General features: G+C 35.3%; 1 pseudogene; it reads right to left on the bottom strand.

Annotated features, from left to right (window-relative positions):
* Positions 1-15,216: 15,216 nt before the first annotated feature.
* Positions 15,217-20,787, bottom strand: LOC111915536 (probable serine/threonine protein kinase IREH1; annotated as a pseudogene).
* Between the last annotated feature and the right edge of the window lie 253 nt (positions 20,788-21,040).

Here is a 21,040-nt window from a genome sequence, read left to right as displayed (position 1 = left end):
ATTTCTATATCAATGAGTCAGTTCATTCACGAGTCTATACATTACATTACTATGAGAACATATACATTACATTACTATGAGAACATATACATTACATTACTATGAGAACGTATACAACTATACTAGAAAGAGCACATATACAACTATACTAGGAAGAGAACATATACAACGATACTAGAACAAGTAACATTACATATACATGAATACGTTAACAATTGTGATCCACTGTATCGGAGCATGCCTTAAATGTCATGGCCCGAGTTGTAGCCAGAATTCTCTTAGAGGGAGAGCATGAGTTTGCGTATAGATCTATACTGGATTGACTATCCTACACCTTGCTGCTAGCTACAGTCGGACCTGCAGGTCTGCGGGTGCCAAACGTCATTCCGTTATTACGACCATTCGTATGTTGTTGTTACCAGTCGATAGTATGGTGCAATTTATCACATAATACCTTAATATAAATTCGGTTTAAGGTAGTTAGTACAGCAGTAGTTCCTATAATACAACACTACAGTACCACAATGATTTTCCCATTACATATTTTAGTGATTATTTCACCTAAACATTAAAGTACAAACTATATTTCGTTAAATGATAGTTACACTTGGGAAATTACACACTTTTACAACAAACGAGCATACAAAATAGTTAAGCCTTGGTAGAAGGCTACTTTAATAGAAAATATTGGTTTTTCTGAGAAATTTAAACTTTTACAAACACTTACAAACATTTACTTACATTTTACAAACTTACACTTGAGACAGGTTCAAACGTTTTTGATAACAAACATCGACACTAAAATACTTATGAACTCACCAGCTTAATGCTGATAAACTCTTTCAAAATAACTTGTATTCTCAGGTCATCAGTAGACAGGTACCGAGGCCAGCTTTTGAGAAGATGGAGCGCATCCAAGACTCATCTTATTATTTTGATTTACATTATTTTGGTGTCTATAACTGTACAGAACACGCTTGTATTAAAATTATATATTTAATGCGATGGATGATGTTGTTTGCTTATTTACTTTTACTGTGTTGTGATACTTTACATGACGTCCTCCGCCCCAGAACGTTTCCGCCGTTCTTGGTTTTGGGGTGTGACAGGATTGGCCTCCTCCGGAATAGGCTAAATAAAGATAGGGGCAGGTTGTGTTGGGTCGAACACAACTGAAGTCTCTAGGTGGAGTTTCAAATAAATTGATCTGGAAGGTATTAAGGCCAACATATGTTCCGAAAGATGTCTTAAATCTCCAAAGGAAAATTGGTCCGGAACTCTATAGTGCTTAATAGTTTTAAAGGATAGATATACCTCTTTCGGAATGGTGGAAATCAGAATAGGTTCGGACCTTTCCTTGTAAAGCTCTTGGATCATCAGGGCCCAAAACCTAGGGCTTGAAATATCATTTCTCGACCGTTTGATGGCAAGTTTTCAGAAATCCCGCCATAACACTTCCGAAAGATAGACTGCGTTGTTGCGTCTGAAAAAGCTGTTGTATACCACCTACAACCAATCCTTGCTCAAAGTGTCCGTACCGCCATGCTTTTCGGACAACTCTCGGATGATGAAGTGCATCAACACGTTCCAGAGACTTGAAACCGCCGACTTCTTGGATTCCTTGGCTTTATAGTCTTGATTGTACCCAATATGATTCAAAAATTGTTGGAATTCTTTGTTGGTTAGTTCCTGAACTTTAAATCCTTCGGGGTTTTCATTGATGCCGATAGCTCTGAGAAACATGGATTTGTGGATAGGCATAATTTTGTCACCTTTGATTTTTGTTTCAAGAATCCCATTATCAATCTTGATTCTTGTAAAAGTTGTGTGCAGAAGATTGAGTGGTAGAGGAGGTTCTGGATCTTTGTGAGTGGAATGGATATGGGATGATGAGCAACGAAATCAATCATCACTCTAATGGGTTCATCAAAATCCATGGGATTTATCGAGAAAAGTTGAGTTGTGTCTCTGAGGAATGGTTCAGATGAGTGTGAGGATGATGATTCTTTAGAAGATTTCTTCTTGGTGACAGATTTCTTGGGTGTAGAAGCAATTTGAGCAATTTTTTAAGAAGATGATTGAGATGCCATTGATGAAGGAGTATGATAGCTTGAAGAACACAAGAACACATAAAAGATTTGGGAATTTTAGAGATTTTGAGCACGTAAAGAGGTAAATGAGGGTTGAAGGGTGATTATATAGGTGAACAAAATGGATCGGGTAAGGAATGGTAATGATGAGGATCCGAAATGGAAATGGGCTGCATTTAATGTTTATCCGTTTTAGGGGGTGAGTTGACCTCGGATAGCGAAAGGGTAAGATGGATGATAGCTTAAAATGGAAACCATGAACGGCGATGGTATGGTTGCTTTTGTGTACGTGCAATCGAGGCGCGAGTTTCAAGGAAGACACGATAAGGATCATCAAAAAGTTATCGTTATAAAACGTTTCACCTTAAAACCTTTTGGACTTCTGGATTTTTAATTCCGGAACAATGGTGTTTCGGAAATATGAAAATGGTTTCTTGAAAAGAGAAGTTCGGGAAGAAAAATGTGATTTGTTTGAAAATTCCAGAGGAGAAAGATTTTGAAAGATTCCGGATAGGGTTTTGAGAAAGAGCATTTTGAAAATACAATTTGAGAAAAAGAGTTCCAGATCAAATTTGGGAAACATTCCTGAGACAAGAATTGAAAAATCCAGAGTGAATTTGAAAAGTGTCTGGGGTGCATTTTGAAAAGTTACAGTCAGATTTGAAATTCTTTCGGAGCCAAATTTAAAAAAAAAACTTTAATGTTCCGGAGCAAGATTCTTTAAAGTTCAAAAAAAAAATTCAGACAATTTTCACAGCAACGTTTAGAGTGTTCCGGAGCAAAAAGAAGGAATTTACTACCATTCCGGATTTGAATTCCAGGATGATTTTATGAAGTGGGTTCTAAGATATGATTTTAACCAATGTGACTATATTGATCTTTGAACTTCAAGACTTAGGAGTTGTACAAATTATACTTGAGATTTCATCCAGAGAACTTGAGAAGTACAACTACCAGCAGCAATGTATTCTGCTTCGACTGTTGATAGAGCTATGCAGTTCTACTTCTTGGATGACCAACTAACCAACTGACCTCCTAAAAATTGGCAGCCACCAGATGTGATTTTTTTGTCGAATTAAGGACCGCCATAGTTTGAATCTGAGTGAGCTTGAAGGAGAAAACTCTCATTTGTTGGTTACCAAATTCCGAGATTCTTCGTACCTTTAAGGTATCAGAATATTTGTTTAACTGTCAGAAGATGAGACATCTTACGATTGAATTGAAATCTGGCACATAGACAAGTAGCAAACATGATGTCCAGATGACTTGCTGTAAGATAAAGTAAGGATCCAATTATTCCACTATACTTCTTTTCATCGACTACAACACCAGATGGGTCCGAAAAAAATTTGTGTCCGAAGCCCATGGGTGCCTTGGCTGAAGCATAGGTGTCCATTGAGTACTTTTTTAGAAGTTTCAAGATGTACTTCTCTTGATGAATAAAGATTCCTCGGTTTGTCTGTTTGACTTGGAGACTAAGGAATAAGCTCAATTCATGGTTCATGCTCATTTGGAATCGATTGATCATTAATTTAGCAAAGTCATTTACCATTGATGTATCTGTATACCCAAAAATGATGTCATCAACGTATATTTGGACAAGCATGAGATGTTTTCCATTTGATCTTCAGAATAGGGTGGGGTCAAGAATACCTCTTTGAAATCCTGAACGCATAAGAAACTCAGTGAGGGTCTAGTACCATGCGCGAGGAGCTTGCTTAAGTCCATAGACAACTTTCCGGTGTTTATAACAATGGTTAGGATATGATAGGTTGACAAATCCGGGAGGCTATTGAAGATATAATTTAGTATCAAGTTCACCATTTAGAAAAGCACTTTTGATATCCATCTGGTAAACCTTGAAGCCTTTATGAGCAGCATAAGAAAGAAAGATTCTGATAGCTTCAAGACGTGCAACGGGAGCAAAGGCCTCATCATAGTCAAGCCCTTTAATCTGTGTAAATCCTTTAGCTACCAATCTTGCTTTGATTCGAATTATAACTCATGCATCATCTAACTTATTTCGAAACACCCCTCTAATACCAATAATTGGATGATTCTGAGGAGGAGGGATGAGAGTCCAGACTTCATTTCTATCAAATTCTGCTAATTCTTCTTCCATGGCTGTAATCTAATCAACATGTTCGAGTGCTTCTTTGATGGATTTGAGTTCAACCATTGAGATAAATTCCGAGAAATGACATTCATTTTGAATACTTGTGGTAAAGCGAGTTTGTACATCAGCATTTGGGTTTCCAGTCACATGGTTCTGAGGATGATCCTTGGTCCAAACATGTAACCTTGGAAGTTCTTGTGCAACAGACAATCCAATATCAACAATAGGTTGTGTTGCTCCTCCTAAATAGTCTAAACATTTGGACGATGCTCCCCCTGAACTTCAGAACCAGATAGGTTGACGTCATCTTCAGGTAGGAATTCAAAGAAGTTTGCATCATCATCGATGTTGATAGGATTGGAATCATCGAAATCAGCAGTTGCATCTTGAAATCCATCCACATTTGATTCGAGGGAAGAGTGAACAATCTACCCCTCAACTTGAGAAGGTTAAAATGGTTCAAAATCAAATAGAGGAAGACTAGGAGTAGGAGCGGAGATGTTTTGGGAAACCGGAGCTTCAGATGTGATTGGTCTTGATTAAGATTCTGAATCAAGAGCTGTTTTTGAGGTTCGGAAGAGTGTTTCAAAGTAAACTTCAAAGATTGTTTGTTGGTTCGAACATTCTGGGCATCGGAATCCATGATGTGAGTTATAACATGAGTTGGGCTAGAATTTCGAACGAAATTGTCATTAAAGGTCACATCAAAGCTTTCTTCTATAACTCGAGGACGACAATTAAGTGCTCGATATGCCTTTGATTTTGCAGAGTAACCAAGAAAAATTGCTTCATCAGCTTTGGGTCGAAACTTTCTAAGCTGATCACGATTGTTTTTTATGAAACATCGACATCAAAAGACATGAAGAAAAGAGATGCTAGGGTTTTGACCATTCATGGGTTCATACGGTGCCATGTTGAGGCGTCGATTTATTATGCTTCTATTCTGAGTAAAAAATGTCGTAGAGATAGCTTCAACCCAAAGATAGAGTGGAAGATTTGAAAAGTTGAACATAGATTGAGCAGCTTCCACAAGTGTTATGTTGCGTCTTTCGACAAGACCGTTCTGTTGAGGAGTGTAAGGAGCAGATAAGTTGTGATCAATTCCTTTCTTAGTGAGAAAATTTTCAATGGTTCCATTGGTGAATTCCAAACCATTATAACTTTGGATTCTTCTAACCGGAAGCTTGATGAGGACTTCTATTCCTTTGATGAAATTGATGAGTTCAGAGGCTGTTTCAAACTTTAGCTTAAGGAAGAAGACCCAAGTGAACCTTGTAAAGTCATCGACAATCACAAGGATGCATTTCTTGTGATGAAGACTCTCTACAGTTGAGGGTCCACATAAGTCAATGTGAAGAAGTTCCAATGGTTCTGAGATTGATTTTTCAATGATGACAGGATGACGGGATGACCCTTCTTCGACTGCTTAGCACACAAGTGATTGTTTTTGAACTTGAGGAATGGTAATCCTCCTACTATTTCACTAGACACAAGATCATTCATATAGCAAAAGTTCAGATGAGCAAGCCTTTGGTGCCATAACCAGCTGACGTCAGGAATAGCTTGGGAAAGAAGGCACAGTTGAGGTTTGCCAATGATCATGTTGATGTCAAGAGGGTACATGTTCTTGTTGCGATTTGACTTAATCAAGCATTCCTTTCTTTCTTCGATCATTACATAGCTATGTTTTTTGCAAAATCAACACGCCCATGTGAGTCAGTAAGTTGCGCTACAGTTATCCGATTGTGCTTCAGATCAGCTACGTAGGCTACATTTGAAATAAAGAATTTTCCATTGGTGAGGATTCCATAAGCACAAATTTGTGAGTTGGGGTTGTTGGCATATGTCATGTAGCCAGCATTTGGAGAAAGTTTGAGATCTCGCAAAAAGTTTTTCTGCCCCGTCATGTGTATGGAGTAAGCACTATCAATATACCATGCTGTCTCTTTCTCCGAAGCACAGAGTGCCTGCAAAAATTAGTGAGATGTGGAGTTTTTAGGCTACAAGTTAGGTTTTGGGACAAAGGCATGGGTCTTGGGTTTTGGTAGTGACTTTTGAGCAACAGATTGTTTAATTGGAAGGTTTGTTCCTAGATTCCTTAGGAATCAAACAGAAGGTCATGGTCCTTTCATCTATCCGGTAGTCATACTCAATGACATGAAAGTTCGGAACAACTTTCTTCGGACATTGAACTTCTGGAGTAGTGGTAACTATTGTATCTTTCGGAGTTGTCACAACTTTGTGTGTTTTAACTTTCTGAATGAGTTTTTGCTTTGTCACATTTGGGTTTGTAGATTTAGGTTTAAAAATTGTGCAATCAGCTTTAGCAACAAAAATGGGTGAAATTAAGACTTGATTCTTTCGTGAAAATTTGTGAAAATTGATGTTTGTATGTTTATATTTTTAGCAATATAGATTTGAGTCTTTCGTTTGTGGTAGTGTCTAAATTTACCAAATAAAGAAAGATTCTCATCACCAAGTTTCAGTTGGACAGAAACTTGGAATAATGCAACTTGTATTGTATGATGAATGAGAACCTTCGTCTTTGGGAAATTAAGACTAATTCCTTGTTCACATTTAGATGTGAGTCAAGTGAAAGACTAGGGAATCTGGTAAACTTTGTTGTGCACTAGTCAGGTCCACCACAAAGATCGATAAGACTATTCATCATGATTTACTAAAAGTTTAGTAAATATGGTTATGCTTACAAGTTTAAGTGTAATTATGAAACATTGAAAAAGTTTCAAGGTACATCAGAACGAATAAGAAGAGTCAAATTAGGCGAAAACATAAAATTTTCTCCAATCTGGAAGGAAAGGAGAGTACTTTACTATCGTGTTTTATGATCATCTTAATGATTATGAAAACCATATCACAATTGATCCTCTAAGTACACCTTAGCCCGCTTATATGGCTAAGAAGTGGAATCAGGAATTGTTGAAATGGTTAAATTATTTAAGGTGAGTTATACTTCGTTCCAAAATCAAGTCTTAAAGTCAATACTCCAAGATTGTTCCTTGAGTGACTTATCTTAATTAGGTTTATAACACATTTATAATTGGTAATTGTGATGTCTTTAAGACAAAGACCAACTAAGACCAATTGTATGAAGTGTTTTCCTTGATAAGAATCAACACTAACTCTTGAATATTTGTTTGTCAAGGAATGTTTCCGGGCAAAAGGATCTTATATGTCAAGAGGTCAATGGGAGTCTTAAAGACCTTGAAAAGTTTCAGGAACTAATCAAGAATAAACCAAGTGCATGTTACTAGCTCATGACTAGAGGTTGTAACCTATCGTGTTGACATATTCTTGTTTCTGTGCTCATTCTAGTTAAAGTTGAGTATGCATGTGAGTTCTATGAGTTCTCAATTTTTTTGCATAAGGAAAAGCACCCTGATCAATGAAAGTTCATTGATCAGTATGGGTGAGCTGCTCAACAACTTGGAAGACATGGTAGGCCCTTGTCCTGCCAAATGGAAGGAAATTAAGATATAACAGGTTCAGTCCACATGAGTTTAAATTTGTCATAGGCATTGTCTTATGATAATGACAAATTCATATGGATAGGAACACATACACCATAAAATCTAAATGACAAAGGTTTCTCTCCAATTCATGAAAATGATTATGAGGAAACACTTTCACTAAGTAGATTTTAAGAAGATAGCAGTTGTGTTAATTGGGTTCTCAAATTCGATTATGATTACGACATCCCTCTTCATAGTTCAAATTGTGAGAAATGGCAAATAGTTTGAACATTCAAAATTTATTGTTGCAAGTTCTGAAACAGTTTAAACACACATATGATATTTCTAACAAAAAGTGTATGAGCTTAGATAAAGGCTTATCGAAACATCTTGTATTAGAAATCTGAACTTTGGTAAGAAAGTCAATAAAGTATTGATTTCTAGAAGTCCAGCTGATTTTGGATACATGTCAAAGTTAGTGGGAGCATAAATGTTATGCTAGTAACAAAATAATAGTTATGCTAGTGGAAGCATAATTATTATGGTAAGTGTTGCGAGTTAGCAATACTATTTATAGGAAACAAAAGTTATATTTTGCAAAGTTACAAAGGTGGAAAAGTCTTTCGTTGTAGTAAGGGAGAGGATACTTATACTTTATTTCGATTCTAAAAGTTTAGATTGAAGTATTAATCAAGCTTAGTCATGAGCATATATGAATACCATGTTGAAGTGTTTCAACACTAGAAATTCTATATATGGAAATATTACAGCAAAAGACTGGTGAAGTATCATGTCTTTATGTAAGAAATTATGAATCGTGTCCCATGTGCTTCGGGTATAGTATCGGTTGCATATGTTATAATATTTACGTGTTCTACTGCCTAGGGCATTAAGAGCATTGGAACTAGATATGACTAAAGCTATTAAACAATTGTCAAGGACGATCTGAGGTTTAGTAAGGATTGATCGCTTGTACTTGGAAGTATAGTAATGGTTGGACCATACTGACATTATTATGAATAGACAAGATTCTATTAATAATGAGTTATCATATGGAATATATGGAAATGTTTCCATAATGGGAGATGGATGTTAAGAATCTATGTGAAAGTTAGAAACTTTTATGCAAGAAGGATGTTCAAAGGAATGTACTTTGAATTTGAGACTTCACTTCCATGGAATTGTTCTTGTGACAATCTCCAAAGCAATATTTTGTAATATCATTGGCAAAGTCTCTATGACTTTTATACCTTGATATTACAAAAGAAATCCTTGCATGATAGTTAAGAATCTAACACATTCTTATAGTGGCAAGAATTAGGTATTCTTACACTAAGTAATAAGGATTTAGAATTGTGAAATGAGCATAATTGAAATGTTTTCAATTGATCTATTTCACAAAGTAAGGACCATATATAAACATAGTGTGCATGTTTGGAGCATGGGATAACTATTGTTTTAATTCAAGTATTAAGTTGATTAATCATAACATTATACAATGAATAATGTGTAATCAATATGGTGATTAAATAAAAAGGTGTTTTATTTATATTCAAAATTTTTGAGATCATATTGAATTCGATTATTCTTATGTTTCACTTTGCATGTTTTGACTTCCCGAATAATAAGATTATTCAATGTATCCACAGTTGATCATACTTTGGAAGTAGGTGTTGAGATAAGATTGTCATGCATCCTTCTGTAGATTTTCTAAAGTGTTTAGACATAGCACAAGTTTGCTGCAGTGTTCATGAGTACTCCTGTAATAAGATTTGAGTACTAGATTAAACCCACGCTCATCTAAATCACTTCATGGGTTTCATCATGAGTGATTGGTGAGACGATAATATCTTATATTCTTGAAATGGAGACATATAGTTGTAGTTTACAAGTCGGTTGCACATTGATAATATGTAAATGCACTAGTACCTTGGTGCTATAAAAAATATTATTGTGTGTAAGTTGATGAGTAAATAGAGCAAGCATATGAGTTGAAATTTATCTGTTCCTTTTACCCTAATAGGGATAAAAGTAATATCTATGGGCCCTTCGATGATTTAGTGATGACACCCTAAGCGCTTGGCCATGCCTTGACTGATTTGATTTGTTCAATTAGTCAGTCGTCATAAATTAGAAATTGGGAAACAAAAAATGAACAAAGAAAATGATTATAATCCATGTCTCAATTCATACGATATCTTGTAGAATGGAGGAATATATGATCCCTTATCTAATGGACACGTTAGAGTTCGACATCAGCTTTTTGAGAGCTACAATTGCTAGTCGGGTTTTGAATTCGTACCTGCAATTATAGTTATTAGACTTATCCAAGTGAGAGACTGTTGGATTAGGTATCTAAGCCCATACCTAAAATTGGTATGTACTTCACCCGAGAGTAGCATGCTTCATTTCAGGTTGCCTTCAACAGAATAATCTGATAGGATGGATATTTCAGAAGGAGGTTATTTGTGATTTATTAATATATTATAAGTATAATATATTAATTGAGAAATCATATTATTTAATTGGTATTGATCAAGAATTAATTTGGAATTAATTTAGTTATCAAAAGAGACTAATTAAATTAACGAGGACTGATTAGGTAAATCAATATTACATATAGTTTAGGCTAATGATCCATGTTGATTAGAATGGACTAAGAGTTAGTCCAAAGAGCTTACCATATGGATTATTGGATTCTAGGCCCAAGGAAGTGATTTAGGGTTTACAAGTTGAAACCCTAGGAATTCCACATTATAAATGTAACCCCTAATGCCCCTAAAATTGGTCTAATGATTCCTAGTTGAAACCTATCCAATTTTAATGCTACATGACCTCTCTCTCATAATCCTCCATTTGCTCATAGTGTTTGTGACTTGTTTGAGGCATCACACTTGGGGTGCTAAGCTCTTAAAAGGCCAAGAACTACAAGCTACAAATAAAAGGTATTCTTCTAACTAGTTTTTATGTTTCATGTATCAAAATTGCATGCTAGTTAGGCTTCATGCTTTGGAAAATGAATATTGCATGTATAACTAGAGAAAACTTAGATCCAAAGCATTAGGGTTGTATGTGAACCATAGGAGTGTTGTAGTACATAAAACCTAACACCTTATCCCCAGAATATAAGCAACTTCCCCCTAGATCATTCACAACAAAACGCTTCCCAAGCCAGGACTTAACCTCCGGCAAGGTTGGAACGTCATTTCCTATGAGCAGTACGTCATCAATATATATATATATATATATATATATATATATATATATATATATATATATATATATATAATACTAGAAAGCTAACTATACTCCCACTGGCTTTGAAATATACACAAGTTTCATCCTCACTCCTAGAGAAACCAAACTATTTGACTTTCTCATCGAAGCCAAGATTCCATCTACGAGAAGCTTGCTTTAATCCATAAATGGATTTCTCAAGCTTACACACTCTATTGGGGTATTTAGCATCCACAAAACCTTCTGGCTAACACATGTAAACATATTCAACCAGCTTCCTATTAACGAAAGTGTGACAACCCGAATTTTTTTTGCTTTGAAAGCACAATCAGTCAACTCAACGCAGTGTCAAAATCACTCCTGCTATCATTTAGCAAAATTTAGAGTCTACTTGAGTGTTCTGAGCCTAGTACATTCAAGGAATGAGTGTTAGAAAATACATGTTAGCTTCACTGTACAATACTAAAGCACTAAACTCCAACATGTGGAGTTTACGGCCGTAAACTCAACCATGGCCGAAAACTCCCCTATAAGACTCCTTCCCTTCACTTTTCTTTCATTATTTCATTTTCACCTCAAGAACACTCTGAAATCCTCTTAAGTATCATCGAATTTTCATCCTAGATCTTCCAAAATGTAAGTGTTCTAACCATTGATTAGTTGACATCCTTCATTAACTAGTATCATTCCATGATTTCATCCATGAAATCTCTTCATTTTGATAGATCTTCAAGTGTTCTTTATTTCACCAAGAACGCCAAGAACACACACTAGTGTTCTTGGACCTTAATCACCATTTCAAGCCTCTATATCATAAGTAGTCTCTCCTTAACTTGTTATCTAGTTGGAACACATTATTAGAGCCTTAAAACTTCATCAAACTCATCACCAAAGAGAGTTTACGGCCATGAGTTTACACCCTGGTCGTAAACCCTTAAAAGTGTGGTGTTTTGAGCCCTAAACACTTCTAGACCCTTGCCAACCCTTAGAACAATTGAACCTTTGAAACTCCTTGCCTTTAAGACCCAAAATAAGTCCATTAGATGAGTTTATGGCCATGAGTTTACACCCTGGCCGTAAACACCTCAACACCCTCCAAAACATTGGTTTTGCTCATCCTTGTGAAGAGCAATGGTCCCTCAAGTTTCCCTAGCATTCAAACACCCTCTTATGAATATTTCCATGAGTTTAAACCCTGGCCGTAAACACCTTTTCTTGGCCTTAAACACTCCTTAGATGAATCACATGTGATTCCAATATTTGGTTAAAGTGTTTCCTAGTCCTGTGAGGTGTTTCCTTGCATTTGGTTGTTTCTAAACACTGTATTTATGTCTATATATGTCATTATATGTCATTTAGGATTCGTTAAGTCTCGGGACTTCATTCGTGGAACTTCTCGTCCTTACGCTCATATTCGTTTGAATCACCCACATCAAGTGAGTTCATACCCCATAATAAATCTTTTAACTGTTTTAAATGCTTTTAAGGGGGGGGGGGGGGGATACAAGTTGAACAAAATGTTAATTGTGTAAATGTTTGTTATAAACATCTTTAACCAAGTGTTGGAATCACATGTGACTTCAGAAGATGGAGCAACACTTGGTCAAAGTGTCTTATATGAGTGATCAAAACATTTCAAAACTCTTTTAAAGTTATGTTGCTTAATAGTTTAACAAAACTCCGTTTTTAAAGCACAAACATAACTTAGTAGATAAATGAGTCTTTTCAATAATAGTTCAAGTACACATACTAGTAAACTATAATGGGTATAGTTTAGAGGTTCAGTTCATACTAGATATGATGCACGATAACATAAGAGAACACACAATAAAGAGAAACAGGGAGGATTATACTATAACAAGTACAGAGATAGACATACTATAACAAGTACATGGAGGAACATACCATAACAAAGTACCAGGAAAAACAAGTTAATATATCTTTCCGGATCTTCTTTAACACCTGTGCGATTAAACGTACTTGTGTTAGCAGGCACGAGGCGCTAAGACATAATAATATATCTTTCCGGATCTGCGTTAACACTTGTGCGATTACACGTACCTATGTTAGCAGGCACGAGGTGATAAAACTTAATAATATATCTTTCCAGATCTACATTAACACTTGTGCCATTACACATACCTGTGTTAGTAGGCACGGGGTGATATCAATATGCTAAATCGATATTATTTATACAAGATTTACATAACTTATTCGTAACAAGAACATTCAATAGAAAGGGACGATAATTCTAACCTTATGATTCCTTAATGTATACATCAATGGATATATATATAAATAGGATCCGACAGGTAATAGAATGTGTGTCTTCCGCTTCACTTCTTGTTCCTTGTTTGGTTGTGGGTTTGAAACGGATTCACCCAGTCTATTATCCATTCGATCTTAGATATATATATATATATATATATATATATATATGTGTGTGTGTGTGTGTGTGTGTATGTGTTCAGTATGCATTAAGTCATCATAAAGGGTACCGGGTATGAGTCAAGTCATAGGGCACTAATTCAATGCACAGTTTTCTAGTACAAAGCGTACTTTTCAAATCAGAACATTTGGTATACAAAACTAGAAACTTACCAGTAAAGGGTTTAATCCATTTTATTAAACCAGTATAAACTTAAAGGACCTTAGGTGGTTAACTCTATAATACCTTAGTTTATACATCATGCTTATATATTATTAATACCCAATAGGTGGTTGGATGTGTGCTTTCCGCCTTACTTCCTGTTCCTTGTTTGGTTGTGGGCTTAGGGCAGATTCATACAATTAACTATCTACTCGATATTAGATTATATATAACTAGTATAAACTAATTGATTTCAGAAGTAACCATTGTGGTCAACATTTTATTATAAGAAATAAGGGTTTTCTTAAAGAATCTTTTCATTAAATATAAAGGAACTATTACAATTAACTCCATGAGTAACAAGGGAATACGCCAGGGTTATATACAAAAAGGATCTAACAACCAATGGGATGTGTTTCAGCCTCCTCATTCCTTGTTCCTTGTTTAGTTGTGGGCTTAGGGAAGATACACACAATCGATTGTTTGTTTACTCTGAGATTTATATAACTTGTATCCATTTAATACTCATAGAAAGGATTGTAGAGTCATTTTTACTTATCTTTCATTAAAGCAGGAAACACTACTAGAAAAACAGCCTTTTACGACGCTCATTGTGCGTCATAAAAGGCTCAGACGACGCGCAAATGCACGTCAAGGAAGACCCTGTCATAAAGAGAGAGGACGCGCTTTTGCGCGTCGTCTATAGACGACGCGCATTTACGACGCTCATTTACGACGCACAATGATGACGCACCTTTATGACACGCAATGCGTATCAAGCAAGGCCATGTCATAAAGAAAGACGACACACATTCGTGTGTCGTAACCTTATGACACGCGTGTTAATGACACGCAATGCGTATCAAGAAAGCCCCTGTCAAGAAAGGCCATGTCATAAATGAAGATGACACACATTTTTGCGTATCATAATTTTAAATGTTTAAAAAAAATATTATTTATAGATTTACTAATTTTCAAATTGAATAATACATTAAAAATCTCATAATACAAAATAAAATACCATAAATAACAAAGATAATTCATTTTACTAATATGTCAAATACAAATAATTATTCCAAAAGTGAATAAATGTTATAAAAAAATGAACTCATTTATATACAATTGCATCATCTAGCTTACTATGTGCCAACACCTCTCTGTGTGTTTACTTTTGCTTGAGACTTGTTTCCTCCAAAGCTTCTAGCCATGCCAAAATATGATATCTTGAGTCTCGTTTCAAGAACCAAAATCACATTCAATCACCCAATTAAACTCTAATGTTGGTAGACTGAGAGTTCCAGAATCAAGTTTACATCCATCACCTTCAATCACCCAATTAAACTCTAGATCTTCTGTTGTTTGAAAGAAATTGGTGTTTGTAATCTATGAACAAAAAACGCAAAGACCAAGGTTAACATTTGCTATATAGAAAGCACAACTGGGCATATGAATATATAATACGCAACATACACATTTTCATGAAAATGATATAGACAAATAAGTAAGAGTGATGATATTGATACCTTAATTACGCCATTGGTGAATGAAATTTTAATTGGTTGATAGCAATACTTGACCTCTGAAAACAAATAAACAAAGGATCGCATCATCATTAGCTCAATAGTTTAAGCTAACAAATTACCTTTGAGAACCAGCATATGAAAACACTATGTGACTGGCTACTCTTGTTGTTCATATCTGTTCCTGCCACTTTTATATTTGCAGCACATTGATAAAGCATGAAAACTAATTTTAAATCCAATATAATCATAAATAAGAAGTAACAAAGTGTAAAGGGGATCCGATTGTACAATGTTATTAAGAGGTTTTCCCTAACTATATATAACCTAATACTACATTGCTATTAAGGGACACCTTGTTTAAAGTAACTATGACAGGAATTGCAGTTGTGTCAAATTGTAGAAACTCTTCATCACTAACATCAACTTCTGGTTGTTTGTCAAAAGGAGCAGTTGAAGCAACTATGACAGGAACTGCATACCAAAAAAATTCATATTAACCAAAAAAAAATACCTGCATTCCAACATAAAGAACAAGGGAATTCATTAATGGCACATTGTATCGTGTTCCTGCCCTTGCTGCCTCAGTTGGTGAAATAAGAAGTTTCTGCTTTAGTTCAGACAGAAAAGAAGTCCCTTGTGGCCTTGTTTGTATAAGTATAACAAAACAAAATTATAAATTAATTAAGAGTCTGAAATGAATCAGAATTGTTAATAGTTTGTTTTAGTTTTAAAGTACCTTTAGATACTCGTCCACATCATTTTTCATTCGCTTAGTTTTCAGAGATGCATCAACTTCCGACAGAATGCAAGGTGACCGACTAATTCTAGCTAGCAGGTCAATCTGAATAATTAAAATAATAATAATAAAAAATCAATAATGATCACTGAAAGTTACAATTAATTATACTATGAATAAGAAAAGAAAAAAACAACGAACCTTTAAGTTGGGAGTTGAAGGGTCAGGTTGTCTCACAGTGAACCACACGTAGAGAATGTAGATACTCCAAAGCAAGAACCTGCAGTGCACAATATATCAAAACTCAAACTAATTTAAATTCAACAAACTTCCATTCATTTGTCTGTCTATTATAATTTATTGCATCCTACTTTCAAAAATCTATTCTACCCAATTATATTTATAGCAATATCCCCCACAAAAGAAAAAAATTGGAAATTATGATACAAATTTGCATTATGGGAGAGGTTTATTATTTAAAGCACTCAAAGGTTGTTAGAATAACATTTTGCATTGTAGGGGGCTAAGTGTTATTTTTATTCTTTCGTAACAACCTATTGACTAAGTTTTTTGGTTAGCAAGTTAGAATAATAGTATATATAGGGTGTTAGGGTTAGGAATTTGGTGAGCAGAAATTGAATTTACTACTTGCTGAACTGTAGACCTATAATTTTACTTTCTTTTAGCCAGTTTATATCATATAATTGGCATTGGATAGATTTTTCAGAGTACGATGTCTTGATAAGAAATGAAATGAAAATAAAAACATACCACTTCCCCAATGTATATACGAGCAACATCTTCATCTAAGCAGCCTAAGTTTCTCAATAACAAATATAAATCACCGCCATTCAAGTATTCCATGACAAGGTACAAATTTTCGCGGCAAGTAAAAGAATAAAAGAAACGGACCTGTCACAATTTAAGTATTTCATATTTGATTATATTTTCTAAAGAAAGACCAAAAAAATTATATATTATTACCACAAAAGGAATGAGGACTGATATCAAAATATCACGCTCTGCCAATATACTCTCGACCGCATTCTTCCGGATCATGTCAGCTTTCTTAAGAACCTGCCAAAAAATCCATAAATATAAATATATAATAAACAAATGAAGAATGAAAGGGTGAGGTACCTTTATAGCGAAAAGATATCCTGTGGTTCTCTTTTTGGCTAAAAAGATGCGCCCAAATGCTCCACGACTAATCGGTTTTATAATCTCAAAGTCATCAATGGAAGTGCGGTCCTTATTTCCGGAATGTATAGGGCTGGTTCTCAAGCTCCGTACCACATCATCCTCCAATGGAGCATCTTCATCGATAACCGTGCTTGCGATGTCAACTTTTTCATCATCAACCATCTCACACGTCTGCAAATACTTCTCCCTGCTTGTAACAACTAATAACATTTATGATTTAACAAACACACACCTCATAAAAAACATGTTTATTATAAAAATGTTATCACCGAATAAGCTTCTCTATGCGTGCTCCAAATGTCTCGACGGTCAGGGCATCAAACTTTCTCTGGTCGATCACGACTCTTAAGTCATCAAGACACGTCAGCAGATATGACAAAGATCGGTCATCATCTAATGGCGTATTGCCAGCACATCGAGCAATATCAGCAAGCTCAAAATCAGTACCTATATCTCATAACAAATAAGAACCTATTAACTACCTATGGAAGGTCATCATGTTCAGAATACGCACCCTTCCCTGCCAATAACAAGTCTATCTGGCTGGTTTTTGGTGTCATCAATGGCGACCTAGGAGTCATGCTGCTAGTAGATGATGTGGTCATTCCTTGATCAGATTTAGGACGAAAGCGGGTCCTACATGACATGGAGGGGTGAGGTTTAAGTATGGGTTTTTCTTTCTTGGGTTCCAGCATCCCGTGTTGTTCCTGATTGAAAGATTTTATTGATGATGATGATGATGGTGGTTTTGAGGGTCTTGGAGGAATACGTTTATCTGCTGAATGAAGGGATTGACGGAGTTAAAGAACAAGTTCATGTTCATCCAATCTTCTTTCTTTATGGAACTGCAGGAGCCTTGTACATCTTGTGAGTATGAAGAGCATTCGGGTGTGAAGCTATTTCAAGATACCCATGGGGAGCTCTTGGCGCCTGTCATCCAGTTCCTGAACAATCCCCTCACACTGCAACCAAAACTCTCCAGGAGATGTCATGGCACACCTCTGAGCCAACACTAGTAAGTCCTCTAGAGTTTCCTGCCATTGCGGTTGACTCTCCGCATTCTTTTCTAGAATGCCAACTAAATCCCTAGCAAATATATGAAGATCAGCATCCACTTCTTCCTTTTCTTTGTCAAACTTACCCTGTATCATTGACAAAACCTCCTGCTCCCGCTCACATAAATTAAATTTAAATCAATCAACTTTATTTTAATACAAATATACAATACAAGATACATAAATAAATGCCTGCCTACCTCGAGGCTTCCAAAGTGGGAAAGGTCGTACGCCTTTTGAGTTCAATTCATGGGAAAAACTTTTGATGTCAGCGGGATATCTTTTTCTAGGAGCACTTGTTACCCAGAGTATGGCTTGAAACCAGGGTGATTCAGATTCCTTAGGGTTCTCACAATCATATGATGTCTACAAACACAGAAAAATATAACGTTTCAGTTACACTTACACATAAACAACTAATTAACTAAGATAATGTTAAATTAAGTAACATTATTACCTTCATCTCTGGTGTACAAATCTCTGATCTCCTCAACCCTCCAGAGTATCCCCTTGACTTCAGATGCCCTATCATCATAATTGATTCAAACAATAATTTATTAAATGATCGTTTTCTAGTAAGTATTAGAAAGCTAGATGTATCAACATTTCAACAAATGCTTAATAAACTACAAACATATAAAATTATCATATGCTTTAAACCAAGTATCTCTAACAGCTAGAATGTCCACAGGACATCAGATGTACCAGAAATATTACAAGTTTTGCTGCCCTAACAAATAATACACATCTGCATAAATAATATGAAATAACTAACTTTGTTTCTATTTTCTACTTTTTTTTAAATGATCAGATCAAGCAAAGTTTAATAGTTAATGTATTTCATGCACCTTTTTCCTGGCAAGGGTATCCCAGTTAATATCCCTAAAATATGGATGTTGTTTCACCTGTATTTATCAAATTATTCAGCTTCCTATTCACAATGATTAATGTTGATCAAGAAAAAGAAGAAAGCAGACCTTGGTTGCTCCCCTAGCTCCAAGTCTCTGGTTGGGATCTTCTGTCAGTAATATGCACAATGATTGAACTCAGAAAAATGTATTTAAATTTTAAATATGATAATTAAAAGGTTTCTCTTATTGATCAATGAGATCTTGGGCATCAGGGCTCATTTCATTAGGCACTGCAGGCCAGGGTATGTTACGGTTGAGAATGTTGTCAAATATCATCTGAAAAAACAGTGAAGAAAAGGTAAGATTACAGCAACTAAAAAAGAAGTGAAAGTAGAACCCCAACCCCACTTGAGGGTGCTCTGCATTGAAAGGAGGAATGACAACAATCAACTCAAATAGTATTACACCAACAGACCACCAATCTGCTGATGTACCTGAAAGATATTTGAATAAAACATTTTAATACATGAGATTTTATAAGCAATTCATGTCATTTTTATATCAAGTTAGTTGTGAACAAACCATGTCCATTTCCCAGAAGAGTCTTGGGTGCCAAATAGTCTGGAGTTGTTCAACAGTAGAGCGGTTTTTGCGTCTTTCTTGTTGAGTCCCAGTGGCAGACAGAGATGGAGATGGAGATGGAGATGGAGATGAGAGAGATGACTGATTCCCATTATCACCCAATAGTGATGTGCCACTCACTGCTGGACCAGATAAATCGTTTGTACTGTTAATTAGACCCACCTTTGACAGCCCAAAATCTGTTAACTGCTCACAAAACACAAAACAATTATTACTGAAAAAGATCTTCATTAGAACCCTAAAAAGATTCAACAAGTTGATTCATTCTAAAATAACTGTGAGAATTTCTTAAACTTAATTGTTGTTGGAAAAATAAATTTTGCCTCAGATAAAGAGCATTCTAGAGTATGCCATTCTAACCATTGATGTAACAGTTCTTCAAGCTTCTTTTTTCTCTTCCTAAAATTTTAAAACATATTATTATTTAGTTATTGAGTCATAAATAATATCTCCATTACTAGACTGATAATAAAATCTATTATATTGACATCAACCTTGATAATAACTTATAAATAAATTGAAAAGAATTTGGTTCATTGTCATCCTAAAGTGCCCTTTTAATAGTTGTCATCTGTAAGTTCATAACAATCAGTATCAGATCCATTGATTATCTAAAAACATGATTTTACAGCTACAAACATTTCATGATGCAGAATGGTTTATACAACATTTAAAAAAAGCCTTCAAAGTATATATGTTTAATCCAATGTATACCTCTATGTATGCTTAACATGCCCCAATTTCATTTGGTAAAAGAAGAGTAACCAACAGCTAGCCTTTGATCACTGGTTCTTGTTAGTTTTTGGTCAAAGCATAGGATTTTTAGATTGAAATTAACTTCTTATCCTGATCTTATTATAAATCCAATATGATGCAGATGTAGCTTTAGATCCATATGATGAATTGGATGTTTGGTTAAAAAATGAAAATTTCATTTATTTGCAGTAGTGATCCAAAAGATTTATTATAGAGGTTGGAAATTCAATACCAACGTTATACTCAATTTCATAAAGAATGCAAATATTACACGAAAGGTTAATTTTTAATGTTAGAATGTGACAAGTTTGAACCCATCAGTTAACTAACCATGAAATCAATAATGGCGATAACAAGTGTGCTGAAGAATGAAACATAAGCAAACAAATCGGGTAAGATAGATTAAAGTTTGAATCAAACATGGATTAAAAACGAGCTCAAATACGTAAAAAAATGAAGAAGATGAATATAAAAATAAATACATACCGTTTAATCTTCTTATCTTTCTTCAGCCTCATGTTTAAAAAATCTTCCACCTCTTCGTCTGCTAACCCTCCTTACGCACGAAACAGGTGACAATGCCCTAGAAGTCAACCATCTGATGTAATACCTTCACCATTGTTCCCTTCGGGGATAAAAACCCTAAAATCATTGTTGTTGTGAGCGTAAGTAGTCACAGAGCCCCAATCGCCGACTCTATGAAGGATTTTGTGAGGTCCGATTCCAGGGGTAAAAAGCCCTAGTTCTTCGTCAATTTTTTTGATTTTGTGA

This window comes from Lactuca sativa, chromosome 5 (genome assembly GCF_002870075.4).
Source record: "Lactuca sativa cultivar Salinas chromosome 5, Lsat_Salinas_v11, whole genome shotgun sequence".
Lineage (NCBI taxonomy): Eukaryota > Viridiplantae > Streptophyta > Magnoliopsida > Asterales > Asteraceae > Lactuca > Lactuca sativa.
This window is presented reverse-complemented; position numbering and strand designations above follow the sequence as displayed.